The sequence below is a fragment of the Leuresthes tenuis genome, unplaced genomic scaffold (genome assembly GCF_036924035.1).
Source record: "Leuresthes tenuis unplaced genomic scaffold, fLeuTen1.0.hap1 SCAF_16, whole genome shotgun sequence".
NCBI lineage: Eukaryota > Metazoa > Chordata > Actinopteri > Atheriniformes > Atherinopsidae > Leuresthes > Leuresthes tenuis.
In genome coordinates, this window is record NW_027325370.1 from 32,066,802 (window position 1) to 32,084,503 (window position 17,702).

A 17,702-nucleotide genomic window follows, 5' to 3' on the forward strand; every position below is an offset into this window, starting at 1 on the left:
TAATCAGATCAGGTTACTTACGATCGAATTAAGACACCGAGATAACTCGACCCACTGAACGTGCACGTAGACGACAGTGGATCAGATCGAGCGTTCTGCGCATGCTCCAGATTTTTTCCCGCGATCGTCACCCGGAAGTTGAAGGAGACGATATCACTGTTGTTGTCGCCGCCGTCAGAAAGAAACAAACAACGCGATGGAGAATGTGCCGTTGTGCATCGTCTGTGCCATAACCAGCTCATCACAGATGTAGAGGGACGCAGCTTCATCTTGCTCTTTGTTCGCCATCTTTCTCGAATGCCTGAGTTTGTTGTTGTTGGCGGTGAAGACGTCAACATGAAGTGGCTCTATTAGCGATAGCTGAAATGGGTACAGCAACACCTATCGTACCGGGGTATGACATGCTTTGTGGCAGTGATTCCATTCATTCACTGCCATATATCCAAGGATAATTACCCTCAGATAAGGAGCATAACCCAACTGTAGCTATAATCCAGTTAATCTCATCATGTGGACCCACTGACTGTGTTTTACTGTGTGTGTGTAAGAGAGAACTAGGGGAAAAAAACATCATAGACATGGAGAGAGAAAGTTAATTATGGAGTGCAGACTGACAGTGCACTCAGTTAGCTGCCCAATATGGAGGCACTGAATAGAATCTCTCTACAACTTCTGTGAATCACCTCCCTAAATCCAATTTGAAAGAAGTAACTTTTTGAAATTGTAATGTTTGATTAAGGTAGAGGAATACTTCTACTACTTTCTCAAATTTGATAACTTTCACCTGTGAGTAGTTAGGTAAATTGTATATCCTAATAATTCCAGTTTGGTGTTATCATCTGAGCCCCATTTTTTTCACACCATGTCTGTTGTCTTTCAATGTTTTTATTCAAAAATCCATTATTCAACAAAAATCACACTCAGTTTATTCTGTGTTATTAATCTATTCGTTAAGATAAATTGGAGCTGTTGAACAGTAAGGATGATTTTATGGTCCTCTCACTTCATTAAAGTAGAAAAGGAGGAAGTAAACGCAGGTTCCATCCAAAAAGCATAAAGAGCGATGAGAGTTTCAGCAGCTAATTAGATACTTGTTGAATTGTCCCGATTGAGTGTAGGTGTGATGCAGGATGTTGGAGGCCTAGTTTGATGTCCTGCTGGTAATGCTGGAAGTAAACATTAAAAACAACCATCAATTTCAGCAGTCCAATTAGTCCTTTATTTACATAGCTTTTCCTTTAATACTTGTTGCTGGGAAACAAATTTAACCATTTTATCAGATGTCATTTAGGATAATGACTTTTTCTATGTATGGTGACTCAGAGCAGCCAAACAACTCTGAAAGGAATTTGATTGATGCACAAAAAAAATCAAACCTGTTTTAAAACTTTCTATGATGGATGAAAACTTTGGAGTTAATTGTCAGTATGATTAACATAATATGACACCATATTTATTTTTGAATGCATAACAGAGTAGAACAATCAACACAGACTTGGTGTGCAAAGGCCTTTAGAGTTTATTTGTCGTATCATAACACTTGCATGTCAAATTTCAGGTTCATAGAAATTACGATATTGGGGTCTTTTTTGATAATTAGTTTAAATATCACCATCAAGTTGTTTGGGGTGAAGAATTTGCAGTTATTTACCAAAATTCAGTCCAGGTAGTTTCACCACACAGTAAATTGAACAAGGGCATAAACTTAATGCAGTTATCATGAGACCATGCCCACATTCATAAGTCAGTATTTTACTTCAAAGATGGTTGCAGGCAGTGGTGCAAAAAGTGGGTATGCACTATATTGGGCGCATAGGGGCGCTGCACTAGAGGGGGCGCCAGAGCGATGGAAGAAAAATAATTTTGAGTAGGCATTTTCTTCATTTAACAGCCTTTGTGCATGTGTAAATGATATGATCAATAACAGAGGGACTTTATTGATTAGTGCAGATTAGCAGATTTCAAATTCGCCTTACTGGGCCACCTAGCTGGTCATCAATAACGTCAGAAGTCTTCCGTCGTTTGATTGGATGGTCAGAGCAAAGCTATCACAGGCAAGTTTTTCTAGCAAAACACCTCCAAAGGATCTGAATGACATTAATACATTGGAGTTTTTCATTTTTTTGCCCACACTGGTTGACAGAGGAGGAGAAACTGATTTGGTATCAAAACTTTTTGAACTATGAAATTCCTTTTTCAACCTGTATGACAATCATTGAAGTCCTCTTGCATAAAGAGATTAGGAATGGATTTTGTCTAGAAATAAATAATCAGGAACTCTTGTGAGTATTATGTATTTTGTTTACACATATAAATATTAGATTATAATAGAGAGTATTCTTTGGCAGCCTATCCTCTGATTTAAAAAGGAAAAATAAAAACCATGAAAATCTCCATGAAAAAAGTGTTACAGGCAGAGACTGTTTTCACTGACTGAAAGCGGCGTAAAAAACAAGAAAAACCAACTGTGGCGAGAGCTGTACACGGATCACAATCACCCAAAACTTTTAGTTGGACAATGTATCATGATCAGTGAGATGACCTAAGTATTCATGGGTGAAGATGAGGGAGAGGGGGAACTGGAACAGAGAGGTGAAGATGAGGGAGAGGGGGGAACTGGAACAGAGAGGTGAAGATGAGGGAGAGGGGGAACTGGAACAGAGAGGTGAAGATGAGGGAGAGGGAGAAGGAGAACTGGAACAGAGAGCTGAAGATGAGGGAGAGGGGGAACTAGAACAGAGAGGTGCAGATGAGGGAGAGGAGGAACTGGAACGGAGAGGTGAAGATGAGGGAGAGGGGGAACTGGAACAGAGAGGTGAAGATGAGGGAGAGGGGGAACTGGAACGGAGAGGTGAAGATGAGGGAGAGGGGGAACTGGAACAGAGAGGTGAAGATGAGGGAGAGGAGTAACTGGAACGGAGAGGTGAAGATGAGGGAGAGGAGGAACTGGAACGGAGAGGTGAAGATGAGGGAGAGGAGGAACTGGAACGGAGAGGTGCAGATGAGGGAGAGGGGGAACTGGAACGGAGAGGTGAAGATGAGGGAGAGGAGGAACTGGAACGGAGAGGTGAAGATGAGGGAGAGGAGGAACTGGAACGGAGAGGTGAAGATGAGGGAAAGGGAGAACTGGAACAGAGAAGTGAAGATGAGGGAGAGGGGGAACTGGAACAGAGAGATGAAGATGAGGGAGAGGTGTAGAGGTGTAACTGGAACGGAGAGGTGAAGATGAGGGAGAGGAGGAACTAGAACAGAGAGGTGAAGATGAGGGAGAGGGAGAACTGGAACGGAGAGGTGCAGATGAGGGAGAGGAGGAACTGGAACGGAGAGGTGCAGATGAGGGAGAGGAGGAACCGGAACAGAGAGGTGAAGATGAGGGAGAGGGAGAACTGGAACAGAGAGGTGAAGATGAGGGAGAAGGAGAACTGGAACAGAAAGCTGAAGATGAGGGAGAGGGGGAACTAGAACAGAGAGGTGCAGATGAGGGAGAGGAGGAACTGGAACGGAGAGGTGAAGATGAGGGAGAGGAGGAACTAGAACAGAGAGGTGCAGATGAGGGAGAGGAGGAACTGGAACGGAGAGGTGAAGATGAGGGAGAGGAGGAACTGGAACAGAGAGGTGAAGATGAGGGAGAGGAGGAACTGGAACGGAGAGGTGAAGATGAGGGAGAGGAGGAACTGGAACGGAGAGGTGAAGATGAGGGAAAGGGAGAACTGAAACACAGAGGTGAAGATGAGGGAAAGGGGGAACTGGAACAGAGAGGTGAAGATGAGGGAGAGGAGGAACTGGAACGGAGAGGTGAAGAGGAGGGAGAGGAGGAACTAGAACCGAGAGGTGAAGATGAGGGAGAGGGAGAAATGGAACGGAGAGGTGCAGATGAGGGAGAGGATGAACTGGAACGGAGAGGTGCAGATGAGGGAGAGGAGGAACTGGAACGGAGAGGTGAAGATGAGGGAGAGGAGGAACTGGAACGGAGAGGTGAAGATGAGGGAGAGGGAGAACCGGAACAGAGAGGTGAAGATGAGGGAGAGGGAGAACTGGAACAGAGAGGTGAAGATGAGGGAGAAGGAGACGGGGAACTAGAAATGAGAGGTGCAGATGAGGGAGAGGGAGAAGGAGAACTGGAACAGAGAGCTGAAGATGAGGGAGAGTGGGAACTAGAACGTAGAGGTGAAGATGACGGAGAGGGAGAGGGGGAACTGGAACAGAGAGGTGAAGATGAGGGAGAGGGAGAGGGGGAACTGGAACAGAGAGGTGCAGAGGAGAAGGCTGGGGCAAGGCCTTACTCAGAAGATCCATTGGAATGGCCCTCACCACATGAAATGGGGGACTCAATGAGGCAGTACATTGTTGAGAATGGCCCACAGAAATGTCCTGATGGGACTTATCCATCAGATTAGAGTAAAAGGTGTTTAACCAAAGCATACTGTTTTCGTGTACTGTCCAATGGAGAGAAAGTGGAGCAGGATTGGTCGCTGTACTCCAAAATGACTAACAGAGTCTATTGTTTTGCATGTAAGTTTTTTGTTGAGTTGTTGACACACGCCTTGTGGCAGTGTATAATAACTGGCAGTGTGTGCCTCTTGGTTTGGTATGACTTATTGTCAGATATCAACTTTGCAAGACAGGCACTACAAGTAGCAGATGTCTCAATGGACACAGCCATTGGATTGATCAAGTATAGAGAGGAGGGCTTTCAGAAGTCACTTGAAATTGCACGCAGGTTAGCCATTGAAATGGATGCTTCTCCAGAATTCAAACAGAGACGTTTAAGGACGCAAAAGAGGTTCCAAGATGACAATTCCAGCACTGGCCATCATGAACAGGAACCTGAGACACACTTTAGGTGCATGGTTTTCAGTGTCATTGTCGACAAGGTCGTACAAGAGTTGTCTGACAGGTTTTGCAATCTTCAGCTTGTGTCTGAGAAATTAAAATCACTAAAATGGAGCACATGACAAAAGCTGAATTGGAGGAATCAGTTATGAGATATGCACTGACTACCGGTGATGTTTCCTGGGATATCATTCAAGAAATATACTCAGCACGTCATCTACTGAAGGGTTACAAGGCTCTTGAGAAGTTAAATACATACAGGAGAATATTGATTTGGTGTTCCCAAATTTGACAGTAGACCTGAGAGTATTCCTGACCAAGCCTCTGATGGTCGCATCTGCAGAGAGATCCTTCAGTAAGCTGAAGCTTATCAAAACGTACCTTTGTTCGAATATGAGCAATGATCGCTTGACCCAGTTAGCAGTGATCTCTATTTCATTTGATGCCATTCTTGACAAATGTACGGGTGCAAAGGCACGATATGTAACAATTTAGTTGTAACATTGTTACATTCAGTTCTAGCTGTTGCTCAGATGTTGTCCATTATGCATTTAATGACTTGCTTCAAAATTAAAAAAAAAAATATTCCCAGAAACATGGACAGTGTAATGTTTACAATAAACACCTTTCGTGATAGATAAGCATCTTTCCTGTCTTGGGCTGGAAGACAAAGAATTCAACACCACCTTCCAAATTTCTTGGATATTGATTGTCGGACTTGCAAGTCCCGTATGCACACCACAAGACTGGCCTCTTGTGCATAGTAACAGTTGCTAACGTAGGATTGGACAGATGCCATTTGTGGGAGGGGCTTAGTGAAGGGTCAATTAAGAGTTTAATATTCATTCCTCAGTTGCACAGATCAAAGGGCTCTGTATGCAGACATGTTGCTCCATGAGAAACATTTTTAAGTACACAGTAAAGTGTGGGTTCTAGAGATTTTTCTTTTACATCTAATGGCATTAAATTAATTCAAGATCACCTTAAATATTGTCATTTGAAAAAAAGATCATGATCCTCCCTTTAATCGCCGATAGACGATCCAATAAAAATCACTCCATCCCTAGTATGTACCTGTAGAGGATATACTTGCTGCCTTGTTTAAGCAGTCCAATCTGAAAGACCAGTATACAGAGTCTAAAATACATGTGCACAGTGATATGGTTCTAAATTATGTTAATGATGGCAAATACTTCAAACAAAATGCTATTTTACAAAGATCATCACATTCTCTGTTAGTCATTCTGTACATGGATGCCTTTGAGGTTGTTAACCCCGTAGGCTCTGGCAAGAGAAAACACAAAATCATGGCCATGTACATGACACTTGGGGAACTATTACCACATAATTGTTCCACTGTTGACCCAGCTCAGCTTGTTTTGCTTTGCAGAGAGGAAAATCTTTTGGTCAGGACAAAGTATTTTCCTGCCTTATTGCAGATTTAAAATACTTAGAGGATTCAGGTTTTCAGTTGGAAGACAGGAGCCAACTTATAGCATCACTGACTGCCATATGTGGTGACAACCTTGGCTCACATGGTGTTGGTGGATTCACTGAAAATTTTAGCTCAAGCAAACACTTTTGCAGGTATTGCTTAATTGACAGAGAGACATTTGTCAGTTCACCACTGGTACTTGGCCCACAAAGAAAATTAGAATGACAGTGTTCAACAACTGACCCCAGAACACAACATGATAGATGGAATCAAATTCGATTCATGTTTCAACTCTCTGAAGTCTTTTCATGTCTGCTGTGGCCTTTCTTCGTGTCTTGGGCATGATCTTTTTGAGGGAGTAGTGGCAAATTATTTGGCCCTCTATATTGGGAATCATAATCGGGCCATCTCACAGACAAAACTCCTGGGCAGTGACTCAGACAACAAACCATGTGACATAAAGGAAAAGGCTAAAAAAAACTCAGTGGTTCTGCCACACAAAATTGGTGTCTGTTACAACTCTTACCACTTTATGTCAGTCAATGGATCCAAAAACCCTATGAACAGTGAGGCCTGGCAGTTGTGCCTGAAACTAAGGGAAATTGCTGAGTTGATTTGTGCTCCAAAAAATTCATCAAAATGAGGTGACATATCTGAAAGTTTTGCTAGAGGAATATATTTATTTAAGGAAAAGCATGTTCCCTGATTCCCCTGTCAAACCAAAGCATCACTACATTTTGTATTATCCTGACCTTATTCTAAAATTTGGGCCACTAATACGCCTATGGACCCTGAGGGTTGAGAGCAAGCACTGCTACTTCAAGGACTGTGCCAGAAAGCTTCACAATTTTATACACTTGAGTAAAACACTGGCTGAAAGACACCAATTTCTTCAGTCATATTTATGGCAAGGTCAGTTATTCCCAGCTCCCATTCAGATTGCAGGTGAAGCTAATGAAACTGATGAACAGATACAACAGAGATATACAGATGATGTTAAGCACAGCTGATATTGACAGACATAAAACCTCGGAGATTTCAGCAGTGACTTACAAAGGGACCAAGTACAACATCTTGGACCGCCCTGCTGTTTACTTCCATCAATCAGTGTGTTCTTCCTTTTAGGGATGGAGGCCGAATGCATTCAGGAACTTTGTAAAGTGCTACCGGAATTGGAAAGTGAGAAGTTCTGGGCCCTTGTTGAACATCTATCATTTGATCATTAGGACTAACAAAGAAAGCGGACCTTGCCTTACTTGAGCCAGATGATTTGCAACAGCATTTAAAGCCAATTCTGCGCCGCAGACTTATACAGACCTTCAGAACAGTTGGTGAGGGGAAATAAATCTGAGGGAATGTAAAATGGTGAACATACAGATTTTAAGGTTCACTGTAAAGCAATTTCAAGTTGTCTTTCATGTAAACTATGAATACTGTGAATAACCTAAACTAATGTGTTAACATATTTCTTATTTTGTGCTGAATGGAGCAGTGGCCGTTGATCAGCCCATCATTTTCAGCACCATACCGGATGAACAAATGGTACTCTTCCCATCCTTGGACACACAACTGACACCTACAACTCCTTGTACCCAATCCTACTCCTCCAGATTTCCATCACAAAGACCACAAAACACATCAATCAGCCAGTTTGAGATCCCATGGAACAAGATGCCTGCCTCACTCTTGAAGGCAACATTAAGAAAGCAGAGGGCTAGACCTGAGGACAGAAGAGCCTGGAAGAGAACTGTGGTGAGTGCCATGCAGGAACACTGTCCAAATACAAACAAGGCTGCCTGTGATGAAATCGCAAAATTTATTGTGTTAAAATATCCTTCCACCTTTGCTGACATGAATGAGGAAGATGAACAGCTAGGAGTAGGGTACTATTCACTTGCAAAACAACTAAAGACTAGAGTTGAACACGTGAATCGCAATAATGTGAGTCAGAAAATACGAAGACTGAGGATAATGTGACAAATCAGTGATGATGGTAGCACCAAAACAGTGAGCTGTAAAGTTGACAGCTACGGCTGCATTAACTGGCAGCCAAAATGTCTCCAGAAGGAAAGACTGCTGAGTCTTTAGAAGACAGAAGAAAAGATAAAGGGGTAATTTTCCAGTCTGCTGGCCCCAGAGCTGTGGACAGGCCAGATGTTGACGAGGAATCAACGTCACATGCTAAACTCCTGTCCTCCTCCCACTATTGATGTACTTGAAGAACACTGGCCTTTCCACTTTACAAAAAGAGGACTCTGTGACTATTTGAAAGCTCTCACAGGTATAGAAATCTGTGATCAAGTGGGGGAGGCTCTTCAATCCAAGGGGGCGAGGATCATAAACTTCTTCGAAAGACAGACCCAGAACAGAGACATCAAGCGTCTTCTATGAGACCTGGAGAGCAACACAACAGCCGTGCAGCAGAACCGGACCGGCATAGCTGCAGTGCTTCTTCTAATGAAGCACTTCCAGGACCAAGAGGACTCCATCTTTCTTTTGGCAGATGTAAGTCTAGTGTAATGAATTGCATTAAATGGCATAAGATATAGAATATGTAGTTCAATTGAAACTTATGGACCTCGCTGTATTTTTTAAGATGTGTTTTAAACTAGTTGTAATCCCAAGCTATTTTGTGTTTTAAAGGCAACTGCAACAAAGTGATCACTTGAGACCGACATGACACTCCCATCCACACCAGGATTGATTATGCTTGGTAAGAGAAGACTTTCTTATGATTTTGAGGAAGATTATAGCGTGTCCTGTATGCCTTGTCAAGATGTTCCTTTTTTTGTCTTCAAGGAAACACATTTCTCTTGGCCACAAAGTGGATGGTGAGCATCGAAGGGAGAGTGGCCTATGTTTTAGAGGAGTATCTTGGGTTTATAGATGCCCTGTGAGTGTTTTTGGATGCTTCTATGTCTTCAAAATGAAATATCAGGATCTTCTTTGCCACATGTTGCTGTTGATTCAAAGTTGATCTTTTTCATCTTCTCTGAGCCATGTAAATGTATATTAATTAACCCTAACCATGTACCTACAATGTTTGTTTTTTTTCCCCATCAATCTTCTCTTACCTTCAGCTTCTTCATGAGGATCAACCCAGAGGAAGGCACACAATGTACTGCAAAAAGTAGAGTGAGTCGCAAGACAGGAGCAGTGGTGAAGAGGAAGGCGGAAGCCATCAACAGTCAAGTGGCCTCCTTCCTTCACCAGCTAAAAGAGTTTGAGTGGAAGAACCTGGACTTGGTGAATTACCTTGGACCAAGGTTTCTCAATTCCGGTCTTTCAAAATAGGTTAGCGAGTTAGCTCTACCTAAAGTCAGGTAGAGTTAGCTAACAGGTTGGCCTTCACAAATGAGCAGCTAAGAGTGTGTTAGTCCAACAGGCCTCATAACATTTATTAAATGTGACAATGAATATGTGACTGAACTGTCAGTGCATTTAAACAAGTAGGACATGTCAGCTGTCACTTCTCATGTAAACCAGCAGGAGCACATTACATTGTTTGGCTTGCTGGATTTTATTACAGTGTATTTAAATGTCTGATCTTTTTAAAAGATGATCCACGTGTCTGTCAGTCAGTCGACTCGCTCAGATACAGGTAGCTGCTAAATGGACTTAGGCTAACTTGTCAACTCTGCTGGACAGTATGATACCAGCCAGGGCCTAGCAGCACTCCCCTGAAAAGTTACGCCAAGCTGTCAACTTTGGAATAAGGATAAAGATGTGAAAAGCTCATTGTCAACTACTATTATAGCTTGATGTTTCAATGTAAAAATGGTTTTAATATCTCAATTTGTCAGATCTTTGAGTTAATATGTAATCTTCTGTGTTGACTGGGTTTTGTAATGTGAATGCATTCCCACAATTCCATAGGATACCTGTTTTGTTAGATAAGACCCTAGTGTGATCAGTATCAGTTATACATGAGCAGCATTTTAAGCTACGTACTAAGCATATTCATTTTACCAAACTCATCAAACCAAAACCTACTTCAGAACATTAACATTTAAATAATTTTTTCTACAGTTCAACCCTTTTATCTCTTCACTTTCCCTAAAGAGAGAGAGGTTGGGAGGAGGGTCTGTACAGCATGAAATGAAATGGAAGTCAATGTTTTGCATGTTTTTCCACATTCAAATCTGTTTTAAATGAAGAATTTATATTTTGAATAATTGTTCCAGTTTTAATCGAATTTCAGCAGTATTTTTCTTTCTTTCTTTCTTTTAAATTTAAAAAAAAAATAGTATTACAGTAGTGTACTGTTATACTAGTTCATTTACAGTAACAGATTGTATTACATAATTACAGAAACACTAAGTTACTGTATAAGTTAAATACAGTAATAGTACCGTAAAACTATATTACAGTAGGAACACTGACCCACGTCTGGGTTTCTCTGTTAAAGCTGCTTAATAATAAAAAAAATGTTATTATTACTTTTGGAAATCTGTTTCCCCATAGTTTCTTTATGTTACTCCCCTTTTCCCTTAGGAAGCTGGGGTTGTAACAAGAAGCTTTATGGTTTGTATAAAACAAACTGCACGCTGTGTCCCATTACTGAGGTAACCATGCATACCCATGAGGAATCAGGACGGACTTTGAATATTTTCAAATTTGGTCAATCCATTTTATGCTGAAATTGGATATCGCACACATAATGAAATTAGCCAATATTTTGAGAAACGTTAGATTGTAATGCTCTTTTTAACTATTAAAGTTCAAAGTTTTAAAACTTTGTTGACCAGGTTTTTCTCAGTGCATGCTCACATAAAAGGGAGCTTTTTACACTTCTGTTCAGAACACGTTGAGCTGGTCGAGGTGGATGACCACCCCTCTTGAGTCTGGTTCTGCCAGAGGTTTCTTCCTGTTACAGTTTTTTCTTTCCACCGTTGGAACCGTTGGAACCGTTGGAACCGTTGGAACCGTTGGAACCGTCTGGATCAAAGAGAGATGTCAGTGCAATCTGTTGGTTTCCTAAGTTTTTTTTTTTTTTTAAATTGTCTTTTTATCTATAAATTGGATTAATATGGAATTTAAAGAATTGGATTTGATTGGATTACAACGACTTGGATTCTTATAGTCTTAAATTGGATTGTATCTTTAAAGTACCTTGAGATGACATTAATAAATACATTTAATTGAGTTGATCTCTGGACACATTGTTCAGTTAAAGGAGCAGATCATTTACTTGCACAGGTGTGAAAACATACAATTTTGACTAAATCAAAGTGAAATCAATTATCAGCCCAGTTTTACCAGAAAATATGTAATGGATATGTCTGTCCACAAGTTCAAAATACATTGGTTCACAAGCAATAATTACAAAGTGTGAGATGATAACATATCCTAGGGCTGCTGTTTTCTGTCAGACAGCAATGAGGATGTTGACCTATAAATAGGAAAATGTGTAAGTCATAGTCATGTAGATGTAGACACACATTTTCTTTAACATAAAGATCAAATCACATCTTGATTATTACCATTTGCCATAACTTTGGAAAAGTTTGTAAAGGGCAAACATTATTATTATTATTAATATTATTACTATCATAATTAGAACCTCAATGGATTTTGAATTCACTAAAGAGAATACATACAAACACTGAGGGATCTAAAATTAGAGGAAGTTTCACCATTCTGTTGAGGTTATTGAAATTTGGGCTTTTGTATGGAGGTGCATCTGAGGCCCATTGTCTCTCTAGGCTTCATAGGCAAAGAAAAAGAAACTAACGACTACATACTATGAGGTGCTATGTGTGGTGTTTAATGTGAGACTGTAACAGTTATTTGAGTGAGGGAGTCAACAACTGACTGCCTGGTTAGTGACAAGCCACAGATCTGGATAATATATTCTGTCAGAACATGTTCATCACACCAGCATCCTTCTGTATTCCTGTCAGTGTGTTTCCATCTCACACCAAGCAGGACCCTTGGTTCTATTCACACCCTTTCTTGTGACAGGATAATGATATGACATGACAAATCCTGTGTGTTGGTTTGAAAGAAGCAAAAATAAGTCTACTGTTAATTGTATTGCTGACAGTATGATGCAGAAGTGTCATCTGATTTAGTTGAGGGAGTAATAAAAGCATTCTCAATCTTTTCTTTTTATCTTTCAATTTGCTGTGTGTTCTTGATCTGTGTGAGATGGAGACAGAATTAGAGATGATGCTGTAATGGTGACATAACAGGAAAGATGTGTTAAAAAGTTCTAAATGTAGAGAGATGAGGAAATGCATGGCTGGATGATTTTCACTGCCTCATGCCTCAATCACTCAATCACATATCCTCATATCTACTCTCCCTCTTTCCATTCTGCTAGATTTTGTCAGGACTGAGGAGGGAGGACCCAGATGCAGACTTCCAAAGTAAAAAGGTTTTTTCCAAACAAAGGGCACGAACAAAAGGCTCGGCTGAACCGGATTATCAAACATACTAAACGGTAACAAAACAAGACAAGACTATGACTTGTAAATAACAAGACTATGGAAACTAAACGAGACTGTGGACTTAACTTGACTGGTACTGTAAGGCGAAACCTGACTTGACGTGCATAACAAGGCATGAGAGGTTAGTAACACATTCGCAATGACTGAAGGAAACCTAGAAACTAAATACTGTGGGGAGGTGATTCGTGATGAGGTGCAGCTGTGGAACAGAAAACAGGTGACTTGAGTGAACTAAGTGACAGGGGAAAAAAACATGACAAGAAAATAACATGGAACCTGAAAACATGAAAAAGAACCTGAAAACAAGATTACTCAAAACATAGAATATGACAGATTTTTTTTCCTCTACAATCTTCTTGCACTTTTCCTATTATAAATTCATTAAACTCACCCCCTGTCTTTATGCAAGAGAAATCCTGTTAATTTTACATTTTGATTCCACATTCTGGAGCAGTGAACCACTACACAAAAAGAGAAAACACTTTCTCTCATCTTGTGAGGTCTTTTGATTTTTTGCTTGTCTTGTCTTGTCTCATCGTTTCCTGTTTTATTTTGAAGGATTAACTTTCCCTCTCGTTTCAGGTCACTTGCCCTTCCTCATGTGTCACCAGTCTGATTGTGATCCCAGAGTGTTTCCACCTGTTACCCATTTCCCTCCATGTGTATTTATAGCCTTCCATGTTATTCACAGCCTTGAACCAAGTCATAGCGAGAAAGCGTTTCCCTCCATCAGTGGTTTTTGTTTTGTAATCTTTTGACTTTTAGTCTTAGTCTAGCCTCGTCTAAGTTTATAGCCTGTTTTGTTTCCTCCGTAAGGAGCGACTTTGTTTTGATAAGGTTCATAGTTCCTCCACTTATAGGAGTGATTTTGGTTTTGTAATCTGTCATAGTGCCTCCATTTATAGGAGCGTGTTTGATTTCTTATTGTCTCTTTAGAAGAGAGCGTCAAAGTTATTTTGTTAACCTTTATAGCGCTTTCAGTTTTCCTCCTGGAGTGGAGAGAATATTATTTTGATAAGTTTTATAGCCTCACTGCCCCTCACTATAGTTTTTGAGGGAAGCTATTTAGACTTTCATAGCCTGTTGATTTCTCTGACCTGGAGAACTATAAGTGGTCGAAAAATAAACTACTTATTTTGAAAATCCCTGCTCCTGGTGTCCTGCCGGTTTCTGACAGTACACACTGGCCCGAATGGACACAGCAGGGTCTGAGCTTCTCGCCTTGGCTCTCAGGCAGCTCTTCTCTCCCTGCAGGAAGAGCAGCTGTCTTCCCTCAGTCAAGGAGTGAAAGGCCTAGCCCACAGCCAGGATGAATTTACGGCTGCCGTGGCTGCCCAGCTTGGGGGCCTCACAGAGCAGATCCAGTAGCTAATAGGAGCCACCAAAGGAGGAGCTCCTGAACCCCCCGCTCCTGAACCTTCTTCCGTTCCCACTCTTGCCTACACCGGTCCTGAAATTCGACTAGCCGCTCCCGAGTGATACACGGGAGAGAGATCGAGCCAAGGTGGCGTACATGATCTCGCAGCTGGTGGGGAGAGCTAAGGCGTGGGACACGGCAGAGTGGTATTGAGGATCCAGGATCTGCAGCACCATTCACGTGTTCAAGGAAGGACTTCGCAAGACCTTCGACCCGGTGTCTGCCGATCGAGAGAAGGCAAGACAACTGTGTGGGATGCGACAGGGAAAGGAATCGGCGTGCGACTACACCATACGCTTCCGGACCCTGGCGATGGAGAGCAAATGGAACTCCACAGCACTCTACGAGATTTTTCTGAAAGGTTTGGCTAGCCTTATTTTAGAGAGACTTCTGCCCCTGGATCTTACCCCAGATCTTGACTCCCTCATCGCCCTGGCCATCCGGACTGATAACTGCCAGGAAGAATTCAAGGCTCTCCAGGGAGAACGCCTGCAGAAGCGACGGTAACCCCAGCACCACACCGTCGCCTCCTGGTCTCCTCCTGAACGGTCATTGCCCGATCGGAGTCGAACCGTTCCTCTTAGTGGAGAAGAGGAACCCATGGAGATGGGACGTGCTCGGCTCTCCCAGGAGGAACGACAGCGGCGTGTGAAGGAGGGTCTGTGCTTTTACTGTAGGGAATCAGGTCATCTAGTCTCTGTCTGCCCCGCCAAATCTACTCGGTTAGGTAACCGAACCTCCACATCAATTCATTCTGCTCGCGTTATGACCCCCGTTCAGGTAAAACACCACACCACAGCCATCACCATGAATGTTCTCATTGACTCTGGGGCAGATGAGAGCTTAATGGACTGGGGTTTAGCCAAAGAGACTAGGGTTTAGCTAGCCTTTGGCACCAGCACCTGGGTCACACCACCAAGTTGAAGGAACTGAAAAATCTGCTACAGGACTGGAATTTATAGCAGAGAAAGAACTTCCTTTCTGTGAAGCCTGTGTAGAGGGCAAGCTGTATAGAAAGCCATTCATGTCAGTGGGAAAAATTTGGACCAAATGTAAGTTACAACTGATCCATAGTGATGTCTGTGGACCCATGCAGACTGAATCTGGTAGAGCAATTTACTTTGTAACTTTTATTGACGACTACTTTCATTGCTGCAAGTTATATTTTAGTAAACAGAAGAGTGAGGTCCTTAGTGAATTCAAGGAGTTTGAGAAGACTTTCTCAAATGAGTGTGGGAAGAAAGTCACAAGACTGAGAACAGACAATGGTGGTGAGTACACATCAAAGGAATTTCAGGAATATTTGAAGGCTCAGGGTATTTACCATGAGGTCTGTAAAGCACTCACCTCAACAAAGATGTGTTACAGAAAAAAATAATAGGACCTCGACGGATGCTGCTGGAAGCATGCTGTCATGTGCTAAGTCACCAAATATGTACTGGGCAGAGGCTGTAGCAATAGCAGCTCTATCTAAAGAACAGGCTGCCCACATCGGTCCTGAAGAACGAAACAGAAGAAAACACCCTACCAGAGATGGTGTGGCAAAAAACTGGACATGAGTTACATGAGAGTGTTTGGTTGTGTTGCTTATGCACATGTCCCAAATATAGAAAGGAGAAGGCTTGACAAGAAAGCTGTGAAGATTCGGTTTGTGGGATATGCAAACAAAGCAAAAGGCTATTGTCTGCTCGAAGAAGGAAAAAAAACCTATTTTAATTCGTCGGGATATCATCCTCAATGAATCCGACTTTGACTGGAAACAGGAAGTGTCTTGTTCTGAGAATGAGGTATCCATTAATACAGCTGAGAAGGAAACAGCAACTGATGATGTCACAGTCGATGACACTGTAAAGAAAGGGAGCAGAATAAGAAGGGCTCCGAAGAGATAAGGATACGATGAGTGTGACTGTTGATCATTATGCCAATGTGTGTTTTGTCACAGAACCAAGCACTTTGAATAAAGGATTAATGAGATCTAATGCAAAAGAATGGCAGGAGGCGGCTGACTTGGAATATGAGTCACTGCTGGAAACGTGGGACTGAGTAGATTTACAAAAGGGTAGAAAAGTCATATGATCAAGATGGGTGTTCAAAGTCAAGCACCGAAGTGATGGACAAGTGCAGAGACACAAGTGCAGACTCGTCGCCAAGGGCTACTCACAGCTGTATGGTGCTGACTACAATGACACCTTTTCACCAGCGGTACAATTCAGTTCAATTCGTACATCACTGTCCAGAATAATCTACATGTGCAACAGATGGATGTCATAAATGCATTCTTGGATGGGCATCTGGATGAAAAATTCTACATAGAACAACCAGAAGGATATGTCAAGCCATGACAGGAACACCTCGTGTGCAAACTGAAGAAATCAATATATGGACTAAAACAGTATCCTCGCTGTTGGAGAAAGGCGTTCACAGAGTTTATGAAGGATCTTGAATTCAAACTAAAGATATTAAACCCTATGTGTTTGTGAGATCATCACTGGAGCTATAGGCTAGTGACTAACTGTCAAAAAGGACTTTAGCTTTTGAGATACCCCTACTGGAGGTAGAACAAAACCTAGCAATGTTTTTCCTCATCTCTAAGGTCTCCCATATATGAAATGGATTCTTAGGTTAAAAGATTTTACTGCAAACATTGTTAAATTAATACATATTGTTATACACCCCAAACCTAAAAAAAGAACACAAATATAGCCTGGCCGTATGGGAGTCAAGACATATAAACTCAAGTAGATTAATAACACAAGCTCTAACAGCTTTGAAACTTGACATAATTGTGGTCCGGAAGTTGCTTCACCTATTAGAAAAAACCTGGATATAAATATTGTGATGTGTGTAACATATAGAGAGCTATGAACACTTGCCTAAAATAAGCGGACATACAAAAAAAGAATATCTATGCAGAATGTTCTCATTTACTTTGTAGATGCTTGACCAGGGATTGTCATAGAAACACATATGATGGCTTGTTGGAAAGATGGGGTTGTGCCGAATCCAGGGATACCAAATATGTAAATGTACCATGCCTAGTCAGTGTGTTACATCACTCATTGTATGAGGTGTCCCAAATGAAAGAAAGTGATAGATTGACAAGTCCAAGTCTTCACAGCCCATTACTAATAGTGACAAGAATGTTGACCAATTCAATATTACTGCAACCTAAGCAAGTAACTTTGGGTACGTGCTGCCCCATATGATGCATTTATTGCATGGTTGTGCTAAATCCAGAAATACCAAATATGTAAATACCATGTATAATCATTCATAACTAAATATATAAAACGGTCCCAAATAAAAAAATATAATAATAAAATATGTTGCATTGCATACCAATGTACTGTACTGTACCGTGGGACCTCACCAGGGGGAGGGTCTAGATAAGGCTTACAGCTCAGAAATAGCACACACAGGAGACAAGGTGACAGGATTGTAGTTTGGCCTTAATTTTCCTTTTAATAAAATTATTACTTAACTTCACACAGGACAAATTAAATTACTGTCTCAAATCAAACAGATGTTCATCAAACAAAACACTCTGAGGAAGAATAAGTCCTCT

At 41.5% G+C, this 17,702-nt stretch overlaps 1 pseudogene; it reads left to right on the forward strand.

Annotated features, from left to right (window-relative positions):
* Nucleotides 1-4,082: 4,082 nt before the first annotated feature.
* On the forward strand, nt 4,083-16,180 carry LOC140271216 (uncharacterized; annotated as a pseudogene).
* The last annotated feature ends 1,522 nt before the right edge of the window (nt 16,181-17,702 follow it).